Raw genomic sequence first — 12,098 nt, 5'->3', positions numbered from 1 at the left:
TTTGTTGGAAAATTCAAAACCAAAATGTCATTTGCCTTGGAGGGAATACCATGACTGTACAGAGCCCCACACCTCAACACATTGTCCTTACTTCATTTGTTTATCTAGCCATAGGTGGTTATATGGCACCTAATGTCGAAGCACCTAATTGGTGAGTTCATTAGGGGAATGTCATTGATGTGAATGGAGCATATTGCAGATCACAGTAACAGCTGTGGTAGTTTGGTGGAATTTCAGAGAGAACCTCAGCACCGCCTGCTCCTCTGGTGCCTGAGTGCTTTGCCACTGGCGGTGTGGGGGTTCATCAGAAACCACTGGGCCTTAAATTCGAAGGGCAAGATGTAAGCATACAGATAAATGTCATTCCTTGCAGGCAACAATGGGTGATATTCTGGACACATAGAATATGGCAAATATTTGCTGGCTCCTCCAGGCTAATTTTGTGTGCTTACACACTGTTGAGCTTCCAATGAGGGTGGAGTTAGTTATGTATCCCTTGGTGATTCCGGACTGTGACGAAAACCCTAGCATTCATCAACATCCCTTCACTTTGAAATGCCATACCACAGCAACTGGCTCCTGTCCAAAGACAGATATGCACGATATTTCATGGAGGGTGCCTCGGAATAGAATACCCTGCTGTGCTAAAGAAAACTTTGTGTTTCTATGCACTGAAAAATAATCCATCGCTGTGCTGTCAGAGAGAAAAAGGTACCTACCTGTTTTTTCCATTAGAGTGGCTAGGCTAAATACATGTTTCCCAAAAAAACATTTAAAATGTGAGCCGTGTCAATGGCCCAGGCTCTAATAAAAGAGTTTTCAGGTTAGCAGATCTCTTTAGAGCTGTCTCAGATGATGTTCTGTAATCTCTCCTCAATCATTGTTTACTTAGTCCTACACTCTTAGGGAAAAAAAGGTTCCAAAAGGGTTCTTTGCAGAGGGATAGGGTTCTACCAAGAACCATTTTGATCAGAATAACCCTTTTTGGAAGACAAGGGTTCTTTGTAAGGCAAAGGGTTCTATCTAGAATCTTTAACAGCCTAAGAACTGTTTTTGCAAGGAAGGGTTCTTTGATGATTCTTTGGAAGGCAAGAAGGGTTCAACATAGAACAATATATAATATCAGCCAGCATAATGTGACTTGCAGGCCTGGTGTGGCCTGTAAACCAGGAGATTCCTAACACCACTGTGTTAGGGTATCACTAGGCCCCTCAAGGAAAGGCCTTATAATATATGTAATGTATTGTCATAAATAATCACATTTTAAAGGATAATAAGGCTGGTGGAACTGTTCATAAAGGGTTCTAGGAAGTACCCTCCAGTTAAAAGGATTCTTGGTAGAACCCTTCATAGAGGGTTCTAGACTGAACCCTTCATAGAGGGTTCTAGGTAGTACCATATAGGTTCTTTGAAGAACCCTACATAGAGGACAAGGCCCCACTCTGAGCAAAGCCCAAACCACCATATTGTTTGTTTAAAAAAAATCTAAAGTAGAGAACTTTACAGACCATGAGTGGTCTTCTTATACAACATGTAATGAGGACATGAATAAGGGGTCCTTATGGTATAGCTGACCCTGCTCATTCCTGATTATATACTGGACACAAATATGAATGCTACGTGCAACAATTTCAATGATTTTACTGAGTTACAGTTTATAAAGGAAATCAGTCAACTGAAATACATTCAGTAGGCCCTAATCTAAGGATTTCACATGACTGGGCAGGGGCGCAGCCATGAGTGGGCCTTGGAGGTCATAGGCTCACCCACTTGGGAGCCAGGCCGACCCACTGAGGAGCCAGGCCCAGTCAATCAGAATGAGCTTTTCCCCACAAAAGGGCTTTATTAAAGACAGAAATATTCCTCAGTTACATGCTGGTCTCAGACGATCCCGCAAGTGAAGAAGCCGGATGTGGAGGTCATGAGCTAGCGTGGTTACACATGGACTGCGGTTGTGAGGCTGGTTGAACGTACTGCCAAATTCTCTAAAACAGCGTTGGAGGAGGCTTCGGTAGAGAAATGAACATTACATTCTCTGGCAACAGCTCAGGTGGACATTCCTGCAGTCAGCATGCCAATTGCATGCTCCCTCAAAACTTCAGACATCTGTGGCATTGTGTTGTGTGACAAAACGGCAACTTTTACAGTGGCCTTATTGTCCCCAGCACAAGGTGCACCTGTGTAATAAACATGCTGTTTATTCAGCTTTTTGATATGCCACACCTGTATTATCTTGGCAAAGGAGAAATGCTCACTAACAGGGATGTAAACAAATTTGTGCACAGAATTTGAGAGAAATAAGCTTTTTGTGCAAATGGAACACTTCTGGGATCTTTTATTTCAGCTCATGAAACATGAAACACACTTTACATGTTGCGTTTATATTTTTGTTCAGTGTAATTTAGGATTTTAGACAAATCTGACGGAGTTCACAAATATCCAGACACGTCTTTTAGGAATCACAGTTTTTAGAGAAATATTCTTTAAAGTCACAGAGGGCTATTGCAAGAAACTATATAAGATAATCTGTCAGTTAACAGACACTTTTTGGGAGAGTTTCCAGGCATAGAGCCGACATGGAAGTGAATAATAATAGCATTTATAAAATTCCCAAACAAATCTTTTCCCTTACAAAATTCTCCTAAATGTGAAATTTAAGCTCAAATAATGCAATAAAATCTAATTTGTTCAACTGTAAAAGTAAAGTTTCCCTACCGGACAAGGATTGTCCCGACTTTCAAGAATCTGAGCTAATTTCCTGCAATTCTACACATTTTGCCATCAGGCTAAGAGAAAAATGTGCCGTTTTAAAGCTAATTTCCTGTAATTCAAAATGTCTTTCATTGCTTATGACGTGTTCACATGCTATCTGGAGGGCTTGACCTCTATGGGAACTCCAACCCCCCCAAAAATGTATTTTTATTTTTGGTTGGGGGCCCCCAAAGCTCGTGGGGATGTAACGATTGTCTCATAAAGTCTATCAACGTTTTTCCTGGTATTTTTAACCGAGGCACAAAGAAACTGTCAATGGGTTTCGGCCACATTTATTTGAAGAATAAAATGAGAGAAATTAGGCAATGTAACAGCTATGAGAAATGGGGTGCTTTGTAGAAAGAAAAATACAGTTTAGCAAAGGCAGCTTTTGCGGTTTTCTGCCTTTGAGATTCTCAGAATTCCCCCAAACTGGAAAATGTCTACTTCCATGGAAACATTTGTCCCAAAATTATGTCATCCAGAAAGAAAGAAAAAATATTTTCAAAGTGATCAGAAATAAAGATTTCCTCATTCAAAACAGTGGAGTCATTGCTTAACTACTGATTGACAAGGATATTTCTGGAAAGAATGTCGCCTGAGAAAGCATGAAGCACTTTTTCATCGAAAAACAGTTAACTTAATGAAACATGGGTGTTGGCACTTGACTCAGAAAAGAAGCCAGATGAAGCTAAAAAAAAATCAACCGAGCAGACACGATGTCACAACCGCATTGAATATCTTCCTTTGACTATAGGAATCACTTTTAATAGTGGGAGATGTGCAGCTAAACCCTTGGCCACGCTTGAAACGGAGCTTCATCAATAAACACATTTGTTAAGTCTCCCCCAGCGTTGGCGTACCGTTTACGCACGCTGCACTTGAAATATAATGTTTCCACAGCCCCCTTTAGATTTCCACTTCAACACACCCTTTAATGTGTGCAATTGACTCTTGACTACAGTTTCATTACCGGACCATAAATTATGTAATAAGTGGCTCAGTCAGATCCAACTGAAAGCGCTCCAAAAAGTTACCCCTAAAAGTGCCCACTTATTCGCTTCATTGTAAAATATGCGTGTGTTTAGGTTGAGTTTAATACAGCATTTATTGCCACTGACTGGTCTGTTCTATTGTACTGTCATGCAATGTAATGCATGTCATATGGATTTCAGTTCCTAGTATTGTGAGAAGTATGAATGGGAGACACAGAGCACAACTCAATAAAGTTGTGTGTCCTGAGGGAAAAGGGCAGCATTTGTCAGTCATGTGAAGAGGTGCCAGTGAGATCGCCAACCATCCTTAAACTATGCTTAAAGCAAAGGACATTGCATGCACAAGAATTGCCTTATTGTGTTTGAGTTTGGCTAAAACAGTACTCCTCCACTGCAAGGAGGAAGTGTCCAAACTTGACTCTTAACAGAGCACGTAGGTCCTCCATGTGATGGATAATTGAGAACCTGGTTATTTTAGGCTTTGTTTCATTTCCTAACATGTAAACCCTAGGATACATTACAGTATAGCAGCAGAACCCATTTCAATCAAATTAGCTTGTTAGGGCTTCATTACAAATAACAAACACTGTAATAGCAAGGGTCTGCACTAAAGCATGTTCATGAAGCACCATTATTATTCAACGTCCAGACCACCTGTGATGTGACATTCTTACACCAACAGTACCTGTATCCATTAAGCATTTCAGAAAAGGAGTGCTAATCTAGCACCAGTTTTGCCTTTTAGATCATCATGTATGACATTACAGGGGAGACCTGAGTGTTGAACAGCACTCCTACTCTGAGTTGCTTTATGAACACAGACCCAGATCTACTCTGAGAGGTTCCACTGAGCACTGTGTCTGTGCAACAGCATAACTTGTTTCCCAAACTAATTTCATATCTGGTTCCCGGGACACTTCCTTCGGAGGCAAGGTGAAGCCTGCTTGGCTGTTCCAGGACAAGGGCTGTTTCAATTTATGGAGAATCTTTACTGGACTATCGGGAACCAGCCTGCAATCACTGCGCCGCAATGAAAAGCTGAGATGATCCTGTTTTTTGGCAATAGTTGCTTTTATTTTGACTGCACAGCTTTGAGATATTACATTTCCCACACATGTCATATTGGTCTTCATAAGACTGTTTCATCCATCTGTGAAACTTTTATGGACACTATTTCTCCACTTGCTTGCGCCCCTGAGAGATGAATGTAAAGTGCGCTACCATCAGAGAGATGTAAAAAGTTAATGGAAATGAACTTTCTTTACAGAAAGGATGACTTTTAGAACAGGGGTGTTGTCCTGCTATAGCCTACAAACATTTTGCCGCATAATGCTATTGCAACAGGTTTAGGTTTCTAATAGTACTGTACATGTTGTGCTGACTCATCCACCAGCCGGATCTCTATCTGGAATAGCAATTAGCCTGGGCACGAGGTTACATGTGATGACATATCCAATAAATTACAAGCAATACGATCAACTTAACATGGATAGTGAATCAAAGCTGCAAAGATCTACCTTGATATGCATAAAACTTTTGCTAAAACCATACGTACTACATGCCTTTCCCCCTGTTTGATACAGTCAAAGGCTCCACAAGCTTTCCTCCTTCCAATATATCACCTCTATATCGCAATCAGAGATTGCAGAACCCACCACGGTGCTTCTATTTCCTGCAGAGGGTGCGGCGGCGGCGGCAGGCAGTGACCCACTTCGACAGGGGTCATTATGACTGTTTATGTCTCTTCCATCCCGGGCCAGCCCAGCTCCTGTGTCGCCATGCTTCGCCTGCGCCCACTCCCGTGATGGATGACAAAGCGAGGCAGTCTTATTGGAAAAAGGCTTGATTTACAGCAAGGCTGGCTGCCACCGGGCTAATGGCTTAATTTCTCTCTCTACTCCGCTCCGCGGCACGTGATCAGCCCCAAGGTCATTTGTTCGTTGAGCCCCGATATGGCTCTTTGTTGTGGTGTCCAGAGGAGTATGGGGGGAGGGGGTGATGTGCCTTTGATCAGTGGTGCTTGCGAGACCATATGTGTGTGTGTGCACTATGAGCTTTTAGCTTAATTACCTTGATTCTGGTGATTATTTATGTATGCAGTGCTTTATTATATACACTCGATATTGCGCTTGTGTTACAGTCACCCCCCACCACTGCCCCCTTCTATTTGCCTCCACTCATTCACCCATGTTGAGGGGCTATTTGAACTCACTGGCGGTATGTCGGCCTACAACTCCCAGTCCCACCTACTTTAAATTAGTACCATCAAACAAGAGTAGTATATTCTCCGCATATATGATATCAAACATCTCTTAACTCACATTACACTGCAGGCGACAAAAGATGAATACTCTTCTGGGATATTTGGTTTCTATTGACAAAGCAACTTGCTTTTGAGCTAACTACCTTCCCTAATTGAGCCATCTCTAAAGGTAAATGGACAAGCGCTGGGCCAAGGCACTCAGTGTCATTAGTAAGATTAATTTGAGTTTCCCCGCATGCCAGTTTTCCTCTTAGCTATTGATTATTTGTAATTTGGTGTCATTAGGTGTATTGGTAAACAGGAAAAATGAATGGAGTCTAGACAGACTGGGAGTGCAAACAAAGGAGGAATCATTAACTGGAAGGGATGGTGATTTAGAAGTGCCAATGAATGGCGGCCATTTTGAACTGCACATTTCATGTGAGCTCTTTAAACCTGTAATGCCTTTTTCCATAGGCATAAACACTAAAACTTAGGTTACAGTAACACACACTAGATAAGCATAACATCAACATCGTGTGCCATAACACTCTTAAAAAGTATAATGGTAGCTTGTGAATGGTTTCTGAAACTATTATATATTACATGTGTAATATACAAATTCTTCATAAAGACGGGTTGGCTGACAATCTAATCCAACCCTGTCCGTTTTTCCCCGTAGTTGCACAGGTGTCGGTTTTGTTGCTAAACAACCAACTTGTCTATAAGTTTTATAACTTCTTCATTTCAAACCACACTCTGTACCGCTGCCCTCTGTATGCCCTACAGGAATGGCAGCCATCTTTGATATGTTTGCCTTTGGTGGGTAAATCATTGTAATTGTTCCTTTAAATGCAGCGACTTCCTGCCTACTGGGTCAATGTCTCCCGTTGGGGTAACCCGACCTCCCGCCTTCCTCTCCCGGGGGTAACCATGATCCATGCCTCCCTGGATTCCTTGATCCTCTGTCCGTTATCCAATACCTTCCCCCTCCACTAGCGCAAGGCGGTACAACATTTAATCCCATCTTAAATCAAGAATGTAATTAAGAGTAATAAATTATCCAATTTTTTATTTGAACGCACTTGGATTCTGCGGGCGGCCGGGAAACGTCCTAGACTTTCAGAGAGACAAAGACATTGGACACTTTTCAAGAGTGGGAATGAGCTCATGTGTTACTCTAAAGCAGACTATTGATGGGCTGGGTCACGCACCCAGACCAAGACCTGGAGGAGTGGAAGGGGAAAACCTTGCTCTTTAGATTGATGCCTTGCTGGAATTTGGGTATGTTCAGACTAATGTTGGTTATGTGAGTCCAAATTAGAAGCTGCTTTGTTGATATAAACCCCTTACCTCTCTCTGGGCTCTTCGCCTATAGCCAGAGAGGGGTCATCCCATGGGCACTCACTACTCCCATCATTTTGAAGGCATATATATCTCCGTCTGTGTCTCTCGCATTCTTTCCTATTGAGCGAACGCACAATGCGGGGAGAAGGGCCTAAGAGCGTTGCTTCAAATCAAAAGTTCACCACACACACACACACACATGCATGAACAGTACGCACACACACACTGACATGTGCACATATGAACACACATACACACGTGCACATACACACATACACACACCTCTCTCCCTCCCTCCACCCCAAAGCCTGTTGAGTACGACGGACCTGTCAGACAAGAGGCCGTTGGGGGACTTGTGGAGGGAAAGTGCCTTATGGAGAGAATTCTGGAATGCACTAGCCTTTAGCGTAACCGGAAAAGCCGCCGAAAAGGAAAACAGTGCAAACCTATTCATTATCCGTCCCGTGACACTTTTTTCCAACGTTGAGACTAGTAAAATATCTCCATACCTCCTGGGCCAGTGGTTACGTGTGCATTACCGATTGCGCTCTTGCGAAAGGGTGACAAAATCCCATCATACACCCCATCAACTCTCAGAGACTTATTATCTGTTAGAGAGGACTATAGGTTTACAATGTACACACTGTGGCCTGTGTGCCAAATGGCACCCTATTCCCTATATAGTGCACTACATTTTTGTCAGAGCCCTATGGGCCCTGGTCACAAGTAGTGCACTATATATTTTGAAAAGGGTGCCATTTGGGAGGCACACTGCATGATGTTTTGACTGCCTGTATCGACACGCCTCCATACCACAGCATTACCAGAGGATTAGAAAACCAACTGAAAAAAGTTTGCTAAAGTAAGTGTAGCGTGAGTATGGTTAATCCAAGTCATTGGAAGACATGACGTTACATTGAAGCTATTCCATGGACACTATTCTAGAGTCACTGAGGTGTGTCCGAAAAGGCACACGATTATCTAATGCACTATTTTCACCCTAGCCCTATGGGCCCTAGTCAAATGTAGTGCACTACATCGGGCTCTGATCAAAAGAAGTACAAAAAGGGTCAGAATAGCACCATAGTTGTATTTGTATTTGTATTTATTATGGATCCCCATTAGCTGCTGCCTCAGCTACTCTTCCTGGGGTCCAGCAAAATTAAGGCAGTTTATACAATTTTACATTCACAGATTTCACAACACACCGTGTCCCCTCAGGCCCCTACTCCACCACTGCCACATATCAACAGTACAAAATCCATGTGTACAAAATCCATGTGTACGTGTGTGCATAGTGCGTATGTTATCATGTGTGTGTATGCATGTGTCTGTGCCTATGTTTGTGTTGCTTCACAGTCCCCCCTGTTCCATAAGGTGTATTTTTATCAGTTTTTTATTTATTTAATTTTACTGCTTGCATCAGTTACTTGATGTGGAATGGAGTTCCATGTAGTCATGGCTCTATGTAGTACTGTACGCCTCCCATAGTCTGTTCTGGACTTGGGGACTGTGAAGAGACCTCTTGTGGCATGTCTTGTGGGGTATGCATAGGTGTCCGAGCTGTGCGCCAGTAGTTCAAACAGACAGCTCGGTGCATTCAACATATCAATACCTCGCAGAAATACAAGTAGTGATGAGCCAGGAGAGATTGACATGCATATTATTAATATCAGCTCTCTGTGTACATTCAAGGGCCAGCCGTGCTGCCCTGTTCTGAGCCAATTGCAATTTTTGTGGCACCTGACCACACGGCTGAACAGTAGTTTAGGTGCGACAAAACTAGGGCCTTGTTGATAGTGCTGTTAAGAAGGTAGAGCAGCGCTTTATTATGGACAAACTTCTCCCCATCTTAGCTACTGTTGTATCAATATGTTTTCACCATGACAGTTTACAATCCAGGGTTACTCCAAGCAGTTTAGTCACCTCAACTTGCTCAATTTCCACATGATTTATTACAAGATTTAGTTGAGGTTTAGGGTTTAGTGAATGATTTGTCCCAAATACAATGCTTTTAGTTTGATAAATATTGAGGATTAACTTATTCCTTGCCACCCACTCTGAAACTAACTGCAACTCTTTGTTAAGTGTTGCTGTCATTTCAGTCTCTGTAGTAGCTGACATGTATAGTGTTGCGTCATCTGCATACATAGACACACTGGCTTTACTCAAAGCCAGTGGCATGTCATTAGTAAAGATTGAAAAAAAAATGGGCCTATACAGCTGCCTTGGGGAATTCCTGATTCTACTTGGATCATTTTGTAGAGGCTTCCATTAAAGAACACCCTCTGTGTTCTGTTAGACAGGTAACTCTTTATCCACAATATAGCAGGGGGTGTAAAGCCCTCAATCTTTTTATCAACAATTTCTCTCAGCCAATCATCAGTCATTTGTGTAAGTGCTGTGCTTGTTGAATGTCCTTCCCTGTAAGCATGCTTAAAGTTTGTTGTCAATTTGTTTACTGTGAAATCGCATTGTATCTGGTCAAACAGAATTCTTTCCAAAAGTTTACTAAGGGTTGGTAATAGGCTGATTGGTCAGCTATTTGAGCCAGTAAAGGGGGCTTTACTAATCTTAGGTAGCGGAATGACTTTTGCTTCCTTCCAAGCCTGGTGGCACTCACTTTCTAGTAGGCTCGAATTGAAAATATGGCGAATAGGAGTGGCAATATCGTCCGCTATTATCCTCAGTAATTCGTAAGAAATGGCCCAGTCACCAACAGCCTTTCATTAATCTCAACTTGTCATCCTTGCAGTGGTGTAAAGTACTTAAGTAAAAATACTTGAAAGTACTACTTAAGTAGTTTTTTTGGGTATCTGTACTTTACTTTACTATTTATATATTTTTTTAATATTTACTTTTTACTCCATACATTTTCCCTGACACCCAAAAGTACTCGTTACATTTTTAATGCTTAGCAGGACAGGAAAATGGTCCAATTCACACGCTTATCATGGCAACATCCCTGGTCATCCCTACTGCCTCTGATCTGGTGAACTCACTAAACACACATGCTTCATTTGTAAATGATGTCTGAATGTTGGAGTGTGCCCCTAGCTTTCCGTAAATAACTAAAAAACAATAATATGGCACAATCTGGTTTGCTTAATATAATTTGTACTTTTCTTTTGATACTTAAGTATATCTTTGCAATTATATTTACTTTTGATACTTAAGTATATTTAAAAACAAATACTTTTAGACTTTTACTCAAGTATTATTTTACTGGGGGACTTTCACTTTTACTTGAGTCATTTTCTATTAAGGTATCTTTACTTTTACTCAAGTATGACAATACAGTACTTTATCCATCACTGTATCCTTGTTTATTCAGGTTGGGGGTTAGGGTTAGGATTAGGGTTAGATCTACCGCTTCTTAGAATTGCTTTTAATAAAAATCACAGATCTAAAACTCAGATTTTTTTATGTGAATTTGGTCAGGTGTCCCAAAAAGTTACATAATGTAGCTTTAACGCGTTGCACGAAATGAATGTTGTAGTACACAAAAAAACAGGGTCCGTTTTGGCTCGTGAGCACCACTTTCAAAACTACTGTCCGAAATTATACAAACATTTGAGAGTGCATCGTTAAGGAAAATGGTTTATTTGATACATTTTCTTTTTTTTAATAAATATATAACAGTGATCTGACTGTACGGGACCTTTTTCGCAGTAGCACCACATTCAACATAATTTTTTGGGACATTTAGCATTTTTCGTTTAGCCTTCCTTACATTTAATTTCAAAAACGGGCCCTGTACATGTAACACAGACAAGAGTGATTGATTGTTTTTGTGCATGTTTGAAACAGTGACCAAATTATTTTCTTGAGGGCATAAAGGAATTAGTTGCCTTGGGTAGCCAACCAGCACAGATATAAGCCACTCTATCTGTCCTCACAGAGATAACATTGTCAGTCTAACTCACTCTATCACTCGGAACCCGATAACAACTTTAACCTAACAATCTCTCAATGTTTTGGAAGTTTCTGCTGCTTGTACCAGCATGCCATAGTTGCATGTCAGTCTGCAAGGAATTTTTATGTCAAAATCTTCTGTACCTTTAACGGAATGTTCACTTCTGAACTTTACAACATTAGTAATGAGATATTGACCTTACTAGTCAAGACTTGTGAAATCGCTGCTTGTGACTATACGGAGAATTCAGAAGTCAAAACTAGTCACGTAGCTTTCATTGGTTTGCAGTTGCTCTGAACTTGTGATATGCATTTGAATGGAATCTAATTGAATTTTAGTGAATTGAAATTGAAATTAACATAAATTAATTTCATACAATTTAATTTACATGAAGTGAACTAAATGAAATATTCCCCAGATAAAGTATTTACATGGTCAGTGGAAATCTTCCTCTTCCTCCTCTTCCTCTTTCCTCTGGTAGGTCCAGGCTGAGGTGAGGTGGTGGCCATGCCTTGGCCCCTGCAGCACCCTGACACATAGAGACCCAGAGCAGTGACCCACCTCAGGAGACCAAGTCATCCGTCACTGCATGTCGGGCCCCTAGGGCCCCAGGGGTCGTGGCCTGCTGATTCCATCCATTGTTTCAGGGTGACTGCTTATCCTAGTTGCATCAAATACAAAGGCTATTTACACACTGGCTTTGAGATGTCGCCAGTCCTCATCTTGATATCCATTAGCATTATTTGTGTGCATTTGATTTATTCTGTTTAAGTCTGGGTTTCATTGTTTTACGTTTTGTGACAAATTACTTTGTTAATAGCTCTAAATTAAAATGAACCTTAATTGT

The sequence above is a fragment of the Salmo trutta genome, chromosome 38, assembly GCF_901001165.1.
Source record: "Salmo trutta chromosome 38, fSalTru1.1, whole genome shotgun sequence".
NCBI classification, from domain to species: domain Eukaryota; kingdom Metazoa; phylum Chordata; class Actinopteri; order Salmoniformes; family Salmonidae; genus Salmo; species Salmo trutta.
Note: the sequence above shows the minus strand (reverse complement) of the source record.